General features: G+C 39.6%; 1 pseudogene; it reads left to right on the top strand.

The window, feature by feature from the left end:
- The window catches only part of LOC107680088 (NACHT, LRR and PYD domains-containing protein 12-like), a 23,490-nt pseudogene extending 8,877 nt beyond the window's left edge, over positions 1–14,613 (top strand).
- Positions 14,614–19,196: the final 4,583 nt, after the last annotated feature.

The following is a 19,196-nucleotide window of genomic DNA, read 5'->3' as shown; positions in this document are numbered from 1 at the left end:
TTGCATAACGCCGCCCAAATGTTCACACAAAGAAAGAAGGCTTAACTTTGATTCTCACTGTAGTATTGTTGCTGTCGCCGCCGCCGCCATGTCGTGGAGACACTGTGTGTTTCGGTGTGAAAGCGAAACTACTTTGTTCCATTTCCGTCACAAGCTTGAGGTACATAGCCAATCGCAACGCACTGGATAGCTGGCCAATCAGCGTACACCTCGCTTTTCAGATAGATGAGATAAAAATCGACGCGTTTCAGAAAGGCGGGGTATAGAAGAGCAACAACGTCAAGTTATTTAGGGATTCTGCTCAGCCTCAATGTCTGCCCAAACTTGAAAAAGGCTTCAATCAACTTCAGAGGGTGCATGGAATAACTCAAAACATCTGATTCTTCATCATCGAACCAATTTATTGTAAATCTTTCAGCAACAACGTGATCTTCCTTTGCTTATTTTCAGAGTTCAATTCAGATGCTTAGCTTAATAACCTAAACAGAGAAAATATAAATATATGAGTCACTACACACAGTAATGCGGTCATTTGAGGATGTTTAACTCATTTAAACTACAACCAATGTTACTAGAATACTCACAAATCACAAAGTACAGTACATAGCAGTTCAACAGCAACACTAAATCAAATGCATTTACTGCACATGGCCAGTTAGCATATTAGAAGCTAAACCCGCTAGCATTAATAAACAACTTGCAAGACATTCACAATTGGTCTTTTAAACAGTCTGTAGTCACTAAAGAAATGAGTCTTTATCCTACCAGTAGTGTCTCAAAGTTGATGAACACGTTGCTTTTCCCAGCTGTCTTTGAACAAACTCAGCATGTGGTTTACTCCAAACTCAATGGCTACATCTGTGCATGCTTTATCAATCCTTCTCCTTTGGTTTTATAACCAGTATCAACACCAACTTGGGTAGGAGAAGCACATTCCCTTTGCCAACAGAGATCCCTCTGCACACTGATAATCAAACAAGCACACCTGGTTCTATTTAACATGTGAAGTTTCAATGGCCAATCAGCTTCCTTGTTTCTTCCAGGTTGCACTATGTGCCCACAACCAATAGTATCCATTCATTTTGATCTCAAATCAAAACTCATTTCATCTGATAGATTTATTTTCTTCATTTAACAATGATGAATATATTTTTTTTTCTTACAATTTCAAGTTTAGCTTAACAAACAATAATGTACAGTATGTGGAAAAGAATGTTTTTTTAACCTTAAACCGCATAAACACATTGCATTACGCCAAATACACAACATAATGTTCTTTTTAGCAACGTCATATGACCCCTTTAAGCCTCTCTGGTCTGATTAAGTTTTTGGGCTGTGGAGAAGTTTTGACATGTCATGATATTTGTGCTTTGTTCACTTTCTTATAAACCTATTAATGGCTAATGTCTGATTATACTGCACAAACTTCACTACAATAATATGTGAGCAGTAATAATAATAATTCATTACATTTATATAGCACTTTTCTAGGCACTCAAAGTGCTTTATATAGTCAGGAGGTATCTCCTCATCCACCACCAATGTGCAGCATCCACCTGGATGATGCAACGCAGCCACAGTGCGCCAGAATGGTTAAATTGGTTTAACATCTCATCCGAAGGATGGTGCTTGCTGATAGTATAGTGTCCCCATCTCTATACTGGGGCGCTAGGACCCACACAGACCACAGGGTGAACACTAGCAACTCTTCCAGCAGCAACCTAGTTTTCCCAGGAGGTCTCCCATCCAGGTACTGACCAGGCTCAACCCTGTTTAGCTTCAGTGGGTGACCAGCCTTGGGCTACAGGGTGATATAGCTGCCGGCAAGAGCAGTGTATATTTACAAGTTTGTGTTTTTTTCAGTAAGCAATGTTTATGTGTGGTTAGTGAAAAAAAAAATCTCACTGAAATAAGGCCATAAAACACATAATGAACATTTGTTTACAAGACTTTTGAGTATTGGATCAATTATAAAATCATCCTGCCCACTCATTCACAGAAAATATATTGATTTAACATTTATAAGACACGTTTTGTGTTATAGGACATATTTGAGGGAGTGTCAATGGCCATGAATATTGATGTTTCATGTGATTCACACCTGAGAGAAACAACGACCCCCCACCACCACCAGTGTGCAATATTACGATGAGGGGAGTAGAAGAAATAATGTGAGGAGATTAAAATAATTGTTTTTATTTTTTTTTTATTTTGATGGTTTGTTTGTATTTTAGTTACAACAGAGCATAATCAAAATATACATTATGAAGGTCAATGGCACATTATTGACCACACTAATCTAAACAGAGACTTGAACAGTCACGCACATTTTTGCCCTTCCTGTTAAACTTTTAAAACAAGTTAACCATACTTGGCATTTCAAGATGTTTGCTGCTTCTTTCAATGCACTGAAGAAAAACCACCACAGTCATGGAGCTTATTTTACCATATTCATATAGTATATTAGCCTAATGTAATAAAACAACTTGCTGATGTTGGTACAGCACTCTTAGAAAAAGAAAACAACAGTTAGAACAGACTTGTAAAAGTCTGAGTTAGCAGGAGTCATCTGCGTTGCAGAGAGGGCTGGAAATGGGGGATGCGGAGGGACGGAGTCCAGGGAGTGAATTGGGTGGCATTCTAGTTTTACGTGTTTAGATTTTTCATATTTCATTAATGCAATAGCCTACGCACGTAAACTTAGCACAATATACACCCGGTGCAATGCGACACCAGGAGCGACCACCTATTGGTCAAGAGTGATAAACCATTTATTAACCATTAATAATTACATTTTCACAAATGATAATAACGTTTGATTGCATTAGTGTAGAGATGCAACCTCTGGATTGTTCTGATAGACCTTAAAAAAATGGCGACTCCGGAAAGAGAGTAAGGGGCTCAGAGAGTCACATCCAAGAAAACTTTAATGAGTTGGGTTTATACAGGCCATGGTGGTGAGCATAAATGTATACAGGCAAAATGTGTTGGGGTGTGGGTGTGTGCTTTTTCTGCATGAACGCACACAGCTTTAAAGTTCGGTTGCTCACCGTGACCCAGCACGTGTGGTGTATAAAACGCACTGGACCTCATTTATCAATCTAACGCAGAAACGAGCGCAGATCCGTGTGCACAAATCAACTTACGACAGAGCTCACATGTGATTCATGAAACATTCGTATGCTGCCAATTTCATTGTACGAATGATCGCACATTGATAAAAGTGGGGGCAGAAAACAATCGTCATTTGAATATTACGCCCCTAAAAACACCCCGGTTTAGAAGCCTCGCCCCTATCCAGAAGTGTGTATGTTTTGTCTGTCCCTGTGAAGCATACCACGACTTAGACAATGCTCGACAAACCCATCACAGTAGCTGGCAGGCAGTTTGACTAAAAGTCTGTCTACATGTGAGCCACATTTCAGTTTGTAGCCATTCTCACCCTCCAAAGAACGAAGCATGCCCACAAGACCGTGTACTGAATGCACAAAGTTATCAAATGCTTCAGCATCCCCTACTCTGACTGGTGGAGAGTTCAATATAGCTCCAAGTTCACTCTCTACAAGTTGACGGGGTTGCCCATATTTGTCTTGGAGGGCTTGCAATGCTGTGGTGTACGGAGTAGGGTCATACATGTAGGCTTGTGCTAATTTGTAAGCACCAGTGGCGGAGCCAGGATGTTTTTATAGGGGTGGCCAGGGAGGGGCCAGCAACCAGTCTGGGGTGGCACTGATATCTTCATTATTTCAATATAAAAATGTGATTGACCATAAAGTATTGGCGTGTTTTAGTGCCTAAAACACAACTGAATACAATTAATTTCTACTAAATTGTAATTGAGATATTTGTGAATTAGATCAAGTAATGCTGAGTGAATATAACAATTTGTGTATTATTCCCAACCTCCAGGTATTTTAATAAAGGGGATTACTATAGCTTTATTGCTCAGTCAGCTTGGTTCTGGTTCTTAAAACCCCCAGAAGCTTGTTCTCCATCATTGCATACTCATTGATGAGACATGCAGATAGTGATAAGAATTGGTTAGTAAAAGAAAGAAAAAGGAAAAAGAAAAAAAGGTCGGAAGTCAACAGCACATAAATGCCAGAATGTAAAATGTGTTATTTTATGCATTTAAATGGTTTATTTTTTCGCTTGTAAAAATAAAAAAAAAATAAAAAAAACGCATAGGGCATGTTTTCTAGTATAAGTGCACTGTGTTCATATTTACTTGTGCATTAAATTACAAAAAAGAAAAAAAACATCAGCTTGCGCCTTATATTGTGATCTTGAATTGTACAATATTTTAGTACATGCATTTGAGAGACGTTCTTTAATGTGATGCTATACATACATGAATGCACTAATTGCCTTTTTGGTAATTTCATGGCTTAACTGATGACAGAACTACATTTATGTTCATAGTTTCTTGTTAGCTTTATTTATGAAGAAGCGATATAGAGCGTGCGCCTTATATTTGCGTAAAGTTGAAGAGTGTGCGCCGTGAGCACGGTAAAACAGCTGTCAGGACAGGAACGTTTGTTTTACTGACATATAGCCTACATTTCACCAGACCGCAAGATCACTGTTGTTCAACTGTAGCTCATTTGGCACATGTTCCTTTCCGTGCTCGTTTGACTTGTGCCTGGCGCTGAGGCAAAGTTGAAGTATGCATCTGAAAAGTCTCCCTTTTGATGTGGTCATAAAGAGATACGGTGGTTCTGTGCCTTAATAAATGCATTTCTTGTCAAGAAAAAAAGGGACAAAAACTGCAGTTTTGAGTGGGGTGGCCAAGATTAGGTCAGTGGTGTCCACAGCCACCCCTGGCCACCCCCTGGCTCCGCCCCTGGTAAGCACTTGGTAGCTTTTATCTGTCTATTCAATTCAATTCAAGATTTTTGTAGCGTGGTAGAAGACTAGTTAGGTACGCAGGAGCTAACCCATTAAGGGCCATATAGGTAAGTAAGAATATTTTGCAACTGATACGGAACTCTAGTTTTGTAATCGATCTATGAGTATGTCATGATCTATAGTGTCGAACGCAGCACTAAAATCAAGTCTAGAAGCACTTGATAATTAAACTGCTCTGTAAGATGAGCATGGCCATCAATGAGACTGTCTAGTGCCATTTTGAGTAAGGCAAATTCAGACTCCTTACCACTATCAAATTTAGGCAAAGCTGGTTTGGGTATAGCATATGAGCTAACAATCAACATGTCCATCATATTGACCGGGGCTGGTGGCTGTGGCTGTACACCCGGAACACAAGGCACTGATAATGGCTGTGGGCTAAACTTCAGTTGCCTGGGCTGTGGGCTAAACTGCAGGTTGATGTAACTGACCTGTTGGAGGATGAGGTTGAGACTCTGCTGGGACTAAAAAAGGTAGGTGGCTGGGCATAGATGGTCCCTGTTGAATCTTGAGACATATATGGTTTAGCTGGAAATGTACGGTTGGCACCTGACTGACCTACACTATAGGTTTGTCTATCAAAAACAAGGATGGCTGCACTGTTGTAGGAGGGTAAACATCTGCAGTAGGCAATTTTACCTGTTGGGGGGGGGACACGCTTGGTAATGCTACAGGATAGATAGAAGAAGGAACAACAGTTACAGGTTCTGCATGTAATGGTTTGGAGGTAGAGAGAGATGTAACTCAGGAACAGAGTGTGAAATAGTGGGCTGAGTGGTGACAGGATTACTCTGATGTATGTAAGGTGTAGAGTACTGTGTATTATCAGATAACTGATGTGGTGTGTGGTGAGCAACCTCTACCTTCTGTGAACAGAGTATATCAGTCTGCACCTGCCCTGGGTCAAGTTCACTTCTGGTTTGTGGAACAGTTGCTGCATATCGGGAAGTCATGGCCTAATGGTTAGAGAGTCAGACTCGTAACCCAACGGTTGCGGGTTCGAGTCTCGTACCGGCAGGGATTGTAGGTGGGGGGAGTGAATGTACAGCACTCTCTTCCACCTTCAATACCACGACTGAGGTGCCCTTGAGCAAGGCACCGAACCCCCAACTGCTCCCCGGGCGCTGCAGTAAAAAAAAAAAAAAAGGCTGCCCACTGCTCCGGGTGTGTGTTCACTGCTGTGTGTGTGCACTTTGGATGGGATAAATGCAGAGCACTAATTCTGAGTATGGGTCACCATACTTGGCCACATGTCACGTCACTTTCACTTTTTCACTTTCATATTCAGTCTCTGATTCTCGAAGAAGTGATGCGATGAGACACGCTTTCTCCAGCTCCATCTCCTTCTGCTTAATGCAGCGCTGTCTTTCAAGCTGTTTGGTGATCAGTTATTTGGTCTTGTGTGCTGCACGAGCCTCTTCATCTAGCTGCCGACTTCTCTGCTGCTCTCTGAGTAAATCTTCCTACTCATATAATGCTAGGCGTGCTTGTTGATCCAGGAACTCACACTGCTCTTCAGCTTTGCCCTCCTCCACCATCTGTCTCTGCATTTCTGCAAGCTCCATGCTCTTCAGTTTCTCCTCTACAATAGCTGCCTGTAGCTCTGTCAGTCGTGATGCTGTTGTCCGGCTGGATCCACCGCTTCTGTTGTTCTTTGTTCTGGATTGGCTGCAACGTGAACTTGCAGATGAATGTGCTAAATGTAGTCTGCAAGGCACAGGCACTTCGTCTGGTTGTGCAGCTGGAATGGTAGCCACTGGCATCATACTGCTGGCATCTGCACTGGAAGCTGGAATGTGGCTTGGCTGATACTCAACGTCATAATCACTTAAGTAGGCTGGTGGATGTCTCTCCCGCTAAGTACAAGGCCGTACAACTGTCTCGGTGACCTCCTGCTCTGACTGCATGTTGTCTTCAAGGTTACTACCATCCGGTTCGAAGGACCATTTTTAGAGGTGGAACCTCTGGATTGTTCTGATAAACCTTGAAAACTGGCGAATCCGGTAAGAGAGTAAGGGGCTCAGAGAGTCACATCCAAGAAAGCTTTAATGAGTTGGGTTTATACAGGCCACATTGGTGAGCATAAATGTATACAGGCAAAAGTTATTGGGGTGTTTGCGTGTGGGTGTGTGCTTTTTCTGCATGAACGCTTTAAAGTTTGGTTGCTCACCATGACCCAGTGTGTGTGGTGTATAAAACGCAATGTCTTAAAGGGAAGGTGTATAGGGATCAGTAATATGAAAGATATGCGCCCTCTAGTGGTTAAATATGAAAGTGAAACTAAAGGAAAAGACTTTCCTACAATTAACATTTTGTAATAAACCTCTCTAAAAATATTCCTTGGGTCATGCCGAGAACATCGATACCAATTATGCCATAGTCAGGCAAACTTCCTGTCCGCCATTTTGATTAATGTTAAAAACCTACTTTTTCGAACTCCTCCTCGACCGTTGGTCCGATTTTCACAAAAATCGAGTCAGATCATCTTCAGACTGTGCTGACAAAAAGTTATGGATTTCGTGTAGATAGATGTGTTTCGTGTAGATTTCGACGTTTTGTATAGCACCACAACATATTGACTCATAATGACAAACTGCATCTGAGGCTGTATCTCTGCAAAGCTTTGACATATTGACACCAAACTTTGTGTGTACCATTATCACCTCACACAGAAAATACCACATGAATTTGATAACAGCTAAAATCATTCTAAAATGGCTTTAATTACTCATTGTTGCAGCTGGTCTGATGCTCCATGCCATGCTTAGCTCCCCGTTTTGCCTCTGTTGTGCTTGGCCCCTTAATTGCTGCTTGCACCTATATTTCCCTATATTATTTTAAAGGGATGTGACAACTAACCGAAAACAGACTTCAGCCATGAATGATTGTAATAATTAATTCATAACACTTACCGTATCCTAACTGCATTAATTTAATCAGATTTGTTTTTATCTTTACTAAAATAAAAATAAAAATATTTGGGGAACCCTCCTAAATCAATTTTTTACTTCTTATGGGGGTTTTACAGAAAATAACAGATTTTCTTTTATTTTAAATTGTAGTCAAACATTGTCTCTAAATTAACTACTGCTGTTATTTTAAGCATTATGACATTAATGACAAATTACAGTAATTCAAATTTTTTCTACAGAAAAAAATACTGTATTTTTATACATTCTGGAGATGAGCAAGAACAGTTGACTTGCATGGCAGACATGGAGATTGGCAGAATTCGGCCCTCTGTGAAAACTAATTGAGGAACCCTGATCTACAGGTATTTCCTAAATTATTATGATCAGTGGTCTGATCCACTCTTCTCATCCAGAGTACATTTTTTAGATTTGTTAATTTCACCTTATTGTAGCCCTAGAATGCTGATATTTTGGAAGTTTTTAAGTCATTATGCAAAAAATATTTGGACAGTAGACACACAGACATCACGAATCTGCGTTTGAACCTCAACAATTGTGACAATCGACAAAATGTTCAGATAAACAGATCGACTCAAATGATTGATAAACAATCCAATGTGCTTTAGAAACACACATTTATAGCAGCCAGAGAAAAACTGACAATAAAAAGTCAAGGGTGAGAAGCCCAACTAAACCAAACACTTATTATACACTTTATTATATTCAAGAAAACATCAAAACGTAAACCTCAGTTAATTCTTAATAAGAAATTTTGTATGAAAGAAATAAATTCAGACTGGATTGTAATAAGTGAAGATGCTGAGATCTAAAAAGATCTGTTAGTGTTTTTTTTTTTTTGTGTGTTAATTTATTTATTTTGTATTTTTTTACAGTGAAGGTGTTTGATCGTAATAATTTAGGAAATACCTGTAGATTAACAGTGATGTCAGCTTATTTAAATAAGGAGATTTACTTAAATTTTATTATTTGTGCTGTCAGTCATTTGATAATTTTTACCTTTTTTTTTAAACAGTGAAGGTTTTTGACCATAATTCAGGAAATATCTGTAAAAGAACAGTTTCAGCTTATATAAATAAGTAGATTTTACTTTAATTTTAATGGTTTTTGTTTGCGAGTTGTTGCTGTTTTGTTGTATTAATGGCAGATTATTTTTGTAATTTTACATACATTTGTATGTAATTTAAGAAAACAGAAACAATACTGTATAAATATACAGTATTTTTTCTGTATAAAAAGTTAATTACTGTAATTTGTTATTAATGACATAATGTTTAAAATAACAGCTGAGTAGTTAATTTATAGATAATTTTACAGGGCTTTGACTACAATTTAAAATAATAATACATGTTTACAATGTACATTAAACCAATTTCAGTGTGGAATTAACTTCCTATTTTCACCCAATTACCACTGGTGTCAGGGAGTTGAACCCAGAGTGTGTTGCTAAAAGCCCATAGCTCTAACCACTACACTATGGAGCACTGTGGACCCAAATTTGCAGAGAATCACAAGAGGCAGGTTTTGAGGAAAACAAACTGTCTTTACTTAAAGCCCTTTTTGAATAAGCACAAACAAATCAAGCATCAAAAGCTGAGCTGAAGAAGGCACAGATTCACAGTGACTAGCAGCCAAAATGTCCAATAACATAAAGAATAGTTCCCAAACATACAGGTCAAAAAGATCTGGGTTAAAGTCCTTATAGGTAATCCAAGCATGGGTCACATGCATTCACCAAATATCTGTCTAAACAGAAGAACTTCAAAGCTGAGTAAGGGAGGAAGTGGGTGTTCTGATTCTGCCATGGACACACATTAAATCAGTTAATTACAAAGTTATCTTTCATTTTTGCCTGTCATAAATTCCATGATTACTGTATATCTATAGCTGCCCAGCGACTGTGGAGACAGATCATCAGCCTCTCATAACCATTCTGAGAAAGCCTCTGCACACAGCGTCGATGCGCATCCAGCGAATGATGCTCAAACTTCAGGGCTATCATCTGAATGTGATCTATAAATGAGGCTGTGCACTGTATGTTACGGATGCACTTTCAAGTGCACACCTCCCCACCACAGACACTCCTGAAGCTATTGAGGCTATGATGTGTTAGCTCTTGAACGGGCATTGTCATCCAGAATGATTGAGGAACTTACGTAAAGTACACAGGCAGATGCTGTCTGCAAACGCTTCACTGACACCATTCTCACTGGCTGGCCTGACTCATATAAGGATGTTCCTCATGGCACCCATCCGTTTTATGCTATGAGGGATGAATTGACAGTGGATGATTGCTTGATTCTGCTTGGTCAGAGGTATGTAATCCCTCACTCTCTCCAGAAATACTACTTTACTACACAGCTTCATCAAGGCCATCCTGGCATTCAGTCCACTAAGTGAAGTGCATGTGAAACCATGTTCTCTCCTACAATTTACAGTGACATTGAAAGAGAGGTCTCCAGATGTGCTCCGTGCAATGCTTTAAAGCAGCACCAGATGAGAGAACCCTTGCAACTTCACCAGATACCAGACAGTCCATGGTCTATCACGGCAGCTGACATAATTGAGCGGTCAGGCAAGAATTATCTTGTCATGATGGACTCATGCTCTGGCTGGTGGCCGTTTGATGCCCTTCCAAAAATTTCCAGTAACACTGTGATCAGGCAACTGGAACAGCAAGTTGCTATTCATGGATTCCCCACTAGTTGATGACTGACAATATAACATCATTTTCAAGCAGGGAATTCAAGAACTTTGCTAGCCTGTGGGATTTTCAGCATGTCACGAGCAGTCCCAATTTTCCTAGATTCAATGTCTTGGCAGAGCGTGGTGTCAGGTCTGCAAAGCATCTCCTTTGAGAAGTGTGCACATGATGGTTCTGACATTTATGCAGCCTTGCTCAGCCTGCACAACACACCCAGGGATGGCATGCCCTCTCCAGGGTGTTTACGGTCCCAACGCACCAGGTCTCTGATCCCCATGGTACCAACTCAGCTCACACCGAGAGTTGAGGCTAATGTTCACGCAGCTTTGTTTGCACTCAGACAAAAAGGAAAGATAAGACATGGAGCCTGGGGAGACAGTAAGGATGGAAACGACCTGTGGGTTTGACAAACTGGCCATGGAAAGACCCTCCAACCCAACAATTATATTGTCCAGTCTAATGGTAAGGAACCACCGTCACCTTCTACAAGTAGCTGAATCATACTGTCCTACCACTACCATGCCCATACCTATGATCTCGCCTGAACCCTAAGCAAGGCCATGTGCTGCAGTGCCACATGATGCTTAATTAAAAAAATGGATGTGATGTACCGTCACCATAAAACACAGACAGTTCCAAGCAAGAGAATTCAGATTCACAAGCTCCACTTGTGTGCACTCGATCAGGAAGAGTGTCCAAACCTAATTAAACGCTCACAGTATGCCATGTTCATGATATATGGAAGCATAAGTGACGTTGTTTATCTGTAGGTTACGCCCTTTTTCTTTCTTTTCTTTGGTTCATTCTATGTTATCTATGTTAATTCTATTAACACGCCAGCGTGTTCGCTGACCTCATAGGGTTAAGGGTCTGAATACTTAAGCAATGGGAATGTTCTTTTTAAAATGTTCTGTTTGCAAAGTTATCACAGATCTGTTTTAATTTGTCTCTATGGCGTACGTAAATCTGAAAAATATTTTCAAGAATTTTAGCGTAAGGATGCAACATAGGAAAATGTGACAAAAGAATACTTTCTGAATACTTTCTGAATCTCAGTGCTCATTTTTAATCTGTGTGTAATTGCTTTGTTTTTATTTTCCTGTTTAGATTGCGGTTCTGTAATCTCACTAGTCAGCATTGTGAAATTGCGTCATCAGCTCTACAGTCCTCAAACTCTGTCCTGAGAGAGTTGGATCTGAGTAACAATAGCCTGCAAGATTCAGGAATGGAGATATTTTCTCATGGACTGCACAGTTCAAACTGTAGGCTGAAGATACTGAGGTTTGACTTTCACATTGAGTCTTTCATCTTTTTGGGAGATTTCATGAGATATATGTAAGACAATGTACAGTCATCTAATCATGATCTCAAAATAAATACTGACAGGATGATCAGGACCTTGGTTTGAAAGGGTTTTATCACACTGAATGGCTTCCTATTGCAATAATGATAATCTGACTACATGGTCCCTCTTATTACACTGTTACATAGCAAATAAATATACGGACATGACATATTGATTTGAGTATATAATGATTTATTATGTGAAAAGAAATAGACTGGAGTGACATAAGAAACTAACTTCTGTCAGGACCACTATCGTCAAAATCATAGATACTTAGCATAAAGTTTGGTTTGGCGGTATGGTTCTGTTCTGGGCAAAAAACTCCCTGCCCATCCATGAAGCTTGTCGTGAATGAGCAAGGAGGGCAGCAATAATAACTCCCCTAGGGTTAACAGAACAGAACAAGGCAGATATCATTAATGTACTTAATGATATTTAAGTGTAACACTTTATTCAAAATAAAGGAGTCTGATTAGCAAGGAATATCAGAAAGCCAAGTCCTGACTGTGGCGAAAGGAGGAGCTGGGGATGGAGGAGTGTAATTTGCTCCTGAGCAAGCTGAAAAGCTGCTGAATAATACTGAATAGAGCTTATATGGGAATGCCGCGATAGGTGTCGTATTCCTATAGGTAGATGTGATCAGCTGAGAATCAGCTGATGCAAGATTGACTCACGTGACCTGCCAGAACTAACACTAATGCTTAATTTATTTTTAACATTATGGTGGCATGGCCAGTTGTAACTTGAATGTGCGAGACTTTTGGTGTCATCCACTCCCAGGTATTTTAGCTGTTCAAAATGTCTCATTATGCTGCTTGATATTGCAAATCACACTTAGAAATAAAATGAGTTTAAATTAATAAAAAAAAAATTAGGAGATTCATGTAATATGAGCTATTATTGTGTTTTCAAAGTACTTTTAATTTGTCTGTTTTATTTGTTTCATTTAGATTACCATGCTGTAATCTGACTGGTCAGTCCTGTGAAATTGTGTCATCAGCTCTACAATCCTCAAACTATGTCCTGAGAGAGCTGAATCTGAGTAACAATGACCTGCAGGATTCAGGAGTGAAACTACTCTCTGATGGACTGAAGAGTCCAAACTGTCAGCTGGAGATACTAAGGTGTCTAAGAACATACAAGAGATAATGTCCAGTCAGTTGGACATGATGTTGATGTGTGTCTGTAAATTATCTGACTGTGTGTCTTTAGGTTGTCAGGCTGTATGGTGACAGAGGAAGGCTGTGTTTATTTGTCTTCAGCACTGAGTTCAAACCCTTCACACCTGAGAGAGCTGGATCTGAGCTACAATCACCCACGACCATCAGGAGTCCAGCTGCTCAACCACAAAATGGAGGATCCAAACTGCTCACTGCAGATACTCAAGTATGTCAAACACTAATACTGACACGTTAAACTTGTGTGTGCATGATATATATCTACATTAATGTGTGTTTGTGTGTGTTTAGTGTGGATCATGGGGGAGAGTTCATGATGACAGCAGGACTACGAAAGTGTACGTGTACAGGCACACAGGTCTTCAGTGACTATTGTTTTGTTATTATAGATGTTTCTTTCTTCTTATGTTCAGATGCCTGTGATCTCTCACTGGACCCAAACACAGCGAATACTAAACTCATGCTGTCTGAGGACAACAGAAAGGTGACTCGTGTGAAAGATCATCAACCATATCCTGATCATCCTGAGAGATTTGAGCAGGTTCTTCATGTTTTGTGTGGAGAGAGTCTGACTGGACGGTGTTACTGGGAGGCTGAATGGAGCAGAGATAATGTAGAAATATCAGTGACATATAAAGGAATCAGCAGGAAAGCAGGCGGTGACTGTTGGTTTGGATACAATGAGAAATCCTGGAGTCTGATCTGTACTGATGATGGAATTACTGTATGGCACAATAATAAGTTCACTGACATCTCTACCCCTTCACCTTTTTTTAATAGAGTAGGAGTGTATGTGGATGTGTTGGACGGCACTCTGTCATTCTACAGTGTCTCTGACACACTCACACACTTACATTTAACACCACATTCACTGAACCCCCCTATGCTGGTTTTAAAGTTTCTCCTGATTCCTCAGTGTCTCTGTGTTGGATTACACCAGAAATGGGCTCTCGAGTTAGAGACTTGGACTCAAGTTGCACTCGAGATGCATTTTGAAAGACTTGAGACTTGACTCTAGACTCGAACTGAAATGACTTTTGACTTGACTTGACAAGAAGGACTCGTGAATATTTTAAACACAACTCGAGTCTTTTATCCTTAACTACTGATATCCTAAAGAAAACTCTAGACTATATCTGCATCACATATTTCCTTGTTGATGTAAATGGGACTCTTACCATAGTATTTGATGACGTGTGTCTGTGTACTGCGTGTGCATTCTGAAATGTCAGAAGGGTATGAAACAAACACATTTTCTCATATTTGGTTTTATTAGTGTGTCAGAATCAGGAACTACATGAAGATCAGATAGATGCAAAGAATATGGGAAAACAATTAAAGATACTGGAATGACAGCATCAAATCTTAGAACGTATCACATCTTAGAACACATCCACAAAGTTTAGTAACATTAACTCTATATATGCTGGGGTGTGTCCTGTTAAAAACAAAGAGCGAAAAATCTAGCCTTAAACCTATTGCACAATGTTTTATCAATCTTTTCGTAATATACGCGGATATGGCTTTTCTCTCTTTTAATGTATGTGTGTTCAGGCTTGACTAATTATAATGCAAAAACTGATGCTTCAAATAAACATTTTGATAATCTCTAAACATTTCTTCATATGGAACACCTAATAAAAGTAATATGTCTACTTAAGGTCTATTTTACGTATGTGAAAATTTTATGTGAAATTTAAGACACAATATACCAGAGAATGTGAAGCTGATGTCACAGCGCATTCATTTCTGGGAAACTGCTTTGTTTATCCACCATACTAGGAGGATTGCACTGCCTTTCCGTTATTGAGTTTAGGGCAGTATTCAGTCCAGATTCTGAAGTGCTCATCGATGGACACTTTTCAATCCCAGGAGGCCACGCAAGAGGATACGTCATCATGAAACATGATGGAGAACAGCCACGAGGGTGTTTACAAATGTGAGTTTTGCAAACCAAAAACACGGTTCCTTGAATTAAAATTGCATTTGTTGAACTACTGTATTGTAAACTATTAAATTCCTTAAGGTAAAAAAAAAACAGTAGACAATAACGTTACAGTGTATTTGTATTTTTGCTGTAAAAACACGTTTTATGTATAGCGAACAGCGGAGCTCCAGTAAGCACCGTACATCTCCAAAGTGCATTTACATAAACCATACATCTTAAAGACAATTACTAAATGTCTATTTAACAACTGACAAGAACATTTTCTAAAATAATTGCATATGAGCACATCACAACATGAAACAGACATTTGAGTGAGTGATGTATGTGTGCTATTATGTAGAATTCACTGTTGTCAACACAACACTATAATGTAAATAAACAAATCTACATAAAGTAACTAAACATGAGTTCCCTTTTGAACAGTCTCAGCCATTGCGTGGAAATGCATTGGGGGGGGGGGACTCCTGTTTTACTCTGTACTGAAGCCTGATTTGTTCACATTTGTGTAGCTGCACAAACCAATGGTGCTTTAGCCTGCCAGAAAGGGCAGAGCTGACCACTATAGAAGTCAGCTCGGAGTGCCATTCATCAGACCATTCTCCTTCAGTGACGAGGATCTCTTCGCTGACTCTGCAAGGAAGCCGAAGGAAGAAGCTCCAGCTGCTCACCACCGTCGAAGAGCCCCGGCAGAGAAAGATTCCCTGCGGCCATCCGGCACTTCAAAAGCACTGAGCAAATTTCCCAAAAGAGCAAACAGCACGTGTTGTTTCAAACGTCGCACCGCGAGTGTGGTCCTTGCATGAGACTGACGGGCACAGTGAGTGTGTCACCTGCCTGGGCAGCACCCACTGAAGGTTTGTGCTCTCATTGCGAGAGTTTGAGCCTTTCCTGTCTCCGCTTGCAGATCACCTTCTTCAGTGAAGGCAATCTTCTCCTCTCAGCTCTCCCATTTCCATTCTCTCCTAAAAGAAAGAAAGAAAGACAGGAGCGGTGGGGCCTTTTCTCTGGATTCAAGCAGTGTCACATCAGCTCAGTGCCCACATACCCCACCATCCTTTCATCTTGCCGGTGTGTTTCACACACGAAAACCAACACCACTCCTCTGCTGCAAGTGGCTTGTTCTCTTTCAGCACATCAGATGACAATATCACCATCGTTGACATCACCACCGACGACTCACTGTCCTTGCCAGCATCAAATGAAGGAGTGTCACGGGTCAGGAACCCAACTAAAGCAAGTGCTTACCTCAATAATGGTGACTTCAAACTTTATTATTTTCAATAAAACAGTGCTAAGGCTTCCTGGAGGCTAAGTGAGGGCTGCACGTGCAGGACCAGTACTAAGGGGCCAACGTTTTGCCAATGAGCAAATTCTCAGGGGCCCTGCGCTGGCAGCCCTAAGTGGGCCTGTAAAGGGCCAGTGCAGGCTTGTTTGCAGGGATTCCATGTAGACAAACACCACATTTACTGGCTTAGTCGCGGTGAAAGTGAAACTTTAATGATGCATAGTGCTTAAAGCCACATTAAATTTAAATGTTTACGGCCACATGAAGCTGTTAGAAAGCAGAAAGATTGAGGATTTTCTAGAAGCAAGGATAAAATAACATTTTGTGTATCCACCCTAACAAAACGATAGCTGAAATGTGGTACTTTATTCACTAAAATAAGTTCAATTTTACACAGTAAAATCCCGAGTGTTAAATGAACACTGCTCGGAGCATATATGGTCCCACGCTAAAAGAGTGTTAAAGTAACACTGAAGCAGTGTTAAAGTTAATGATATAATTCTGTGATTAATTAAGTGCTGATTGAGCATTAGTGATGAACACCTGCTGTTAACAAGCAGAATCACTGAAGAAAAGAGAAACAAGAATTACAACTGACTTAAGCCACAGCCTGAGATGAAATCAACTGAAATAAAAGAAGACATTAAGGCCCAGTTTCATAGACAGGGTTTAGCCTAAACCAGGATTAGGCCATAGTTCAATTAGAACATTTAAGTAATTTTTATAAACATGCCTTTGAAAAAAGCATTACTGGTGTGCATCTTAAGACAAAACAAAGGCACTGACATGTTTTACGATCAGTCAGTGCAAGTTTCTTTCAGTTGAAACAGCTCAGATTTACATTTTAGTCTAGGACTAGGCTTAAGCCTTGTCTGTGAACCCGGGGGTAAATCTCTCAAGATCTCCGCAGAAGATGATTGAACAACTCTACAAACAGCATCACCAGCTTCATGCATTACTAACCAGTTAGACTATCTAAAACAGAAGTTCTTTATTAAGAATTAATGTTTAGATGTTTTTTTTTTCTTTCAACTTACCGTTTTTGTGAATAGTGGTTGCTTTAGTTGCCTCTTGACCCTTGACTTTTTAAATTAAGCTTATATTTGGTTGGCACAATTGTGTGTTAAACACATATGTGATGGCAAGGCACTTGTGATAAAATCATGTCATATGGCTCAGTCTCTGTTTGCAGTTTATTTAAAACTAGTGTTTTTAAGATTTCTTTATTGTTGCAGTTATATGAGATTATGTGAGAAAAACTTCATAATTGACTTTTATAAATATGGTTCATAAAGAGGTTTCAATTCTGGCACACATAGACATGAAGAATCAGCATGTGAATCTCAGCAATAGTGACAACATATTCTGATAATTTTTATGTGATTTTTGAACGTCACAAAACAAGGCAGTAAAAAGTCACAAAAAAAAAATAAAAGAAAATACTAAGACAATGCAGCTGCATAATTTATTCATGTCGCAATGCATGCTGGGAGCCATGGATGAGTTATGATTGGTGCACCCAGAATGCAATGCAACATGAATCTGTCTGATGATCGTCACCATTGTTGAGATTCATATGCTGATTCTTGATGTCTGCGTGTCTAAACAGTAACACAGATGTTCTAAACTGGTGTGCAACGTGTTTTTAAAGCTCTTCCTATTATTTCATTAAATTATAGTTGTGTTCATTAACTTAAACTATATTTCACACTACCCCTGGTGACATCAGTGAACCTGGCTGCTACATGACAACAGCATCATTGTCAATGACATGGACAATATAATCTGAACTCATTTTCTATTGGTTTTTCTTGCTATAACAAATGTGTTTTATAACCACAATTACAGCAACCAGGCAAAAAATTATGTTAAAAAGCCAAGGGTCTAGAGCCCGACTAAAGCAAATGCTTACCTCCACAACAATGACTTTAAATTGTATTCTTGACAATTGTAAATTGTCATCTTGAGAGATTTAATGTCTTCTTTTATTTCAGTTGATTTGATCTAAGTCTGTGGCTGAAGTCAGTTGTAATTCTTGTTTCTCTTTTCTTCAGTGATTCTGCTTGTTAACAGCAGCTGTTCATCACTAATGATCAATCAGCACTTAATCACATAATTGTCTCATTAACTTTAACACTGCTTCAGTGTTACTTTAACACTCTTTTAGAGTGGGACCATATATGCTCCGAGCAGTGTTCATTTAACACTCGGGATTTTACTGTGTACATTCGGCAGGCAACTATACAATACTATTAAAATAGCGGGCCAAATCGGCTGCCAGTCCGCGCCTGATTTCCACAGACACGCAGAACGTGCAGGACTCATGTATTGTCTTTTTGCGGCTTAATATTCACAGTCACTAGTCCATATCGCGTTTTGATTCAAGTGTACTGACCTACTTTTGATTTATTCGTCCAAAATGTGGCATATTCCTTCCACTTTAGGCTATAGGAATTCCGTTTTTATGACTGGATTCTACAAACCAGTCTGTGTTTTCCGCATCGCGGAAATTATAGGGCCGTATGTCTCAGAGTAATTAGTGCAATTTGGGAAATACATCAATTAAATCTGTATGTGGATGTGTGTAAATATTCAAGTGCAATCCCCTTTGTAATCGTAAACATTTTCATAAGTAATTAATTTAATTACACATTTTTTCTTAGTAACTGTAGCTGATTACAGTTACATTTATTTTGTAATTAAATTACGTAACGTCGTTACATGTAACTAGTTACTCCCCAACACTGATCATAGTATTACACCTGGAATGAAACCGTGACGACTAGCCGGTCTCTCCTAATAAAGTATGTAACATTCAACACAGCCAAATTAACAAGCCTCCACTCATACTGGTTTAGACCAGGGCTGTCCAAACTCGGTCCTGGAGGGCCAGTGTCC

Source organism: Sinocyclocheilus anshuiensis, unplaced genomic scaffold, assembly GCF_001515605.1.
Source record: "Sinocyclocheilus anshuiensis isolate Anshui unplaced genomic scaffold, SAMN03320099.WGS_v1.1 scaffold853, whole genome shotgun sequence".
Lineage (NCBI taxonomy): Eukaryota > Metazoa > Chordata > Actinopteri > Cypriniformes > Cyprinidae > Sinocyclocheilus > Sinocyclocheilus anshuiensis.
This window is presented reverse-complemented; position numbering and strand designations above follow the sequence as displayed.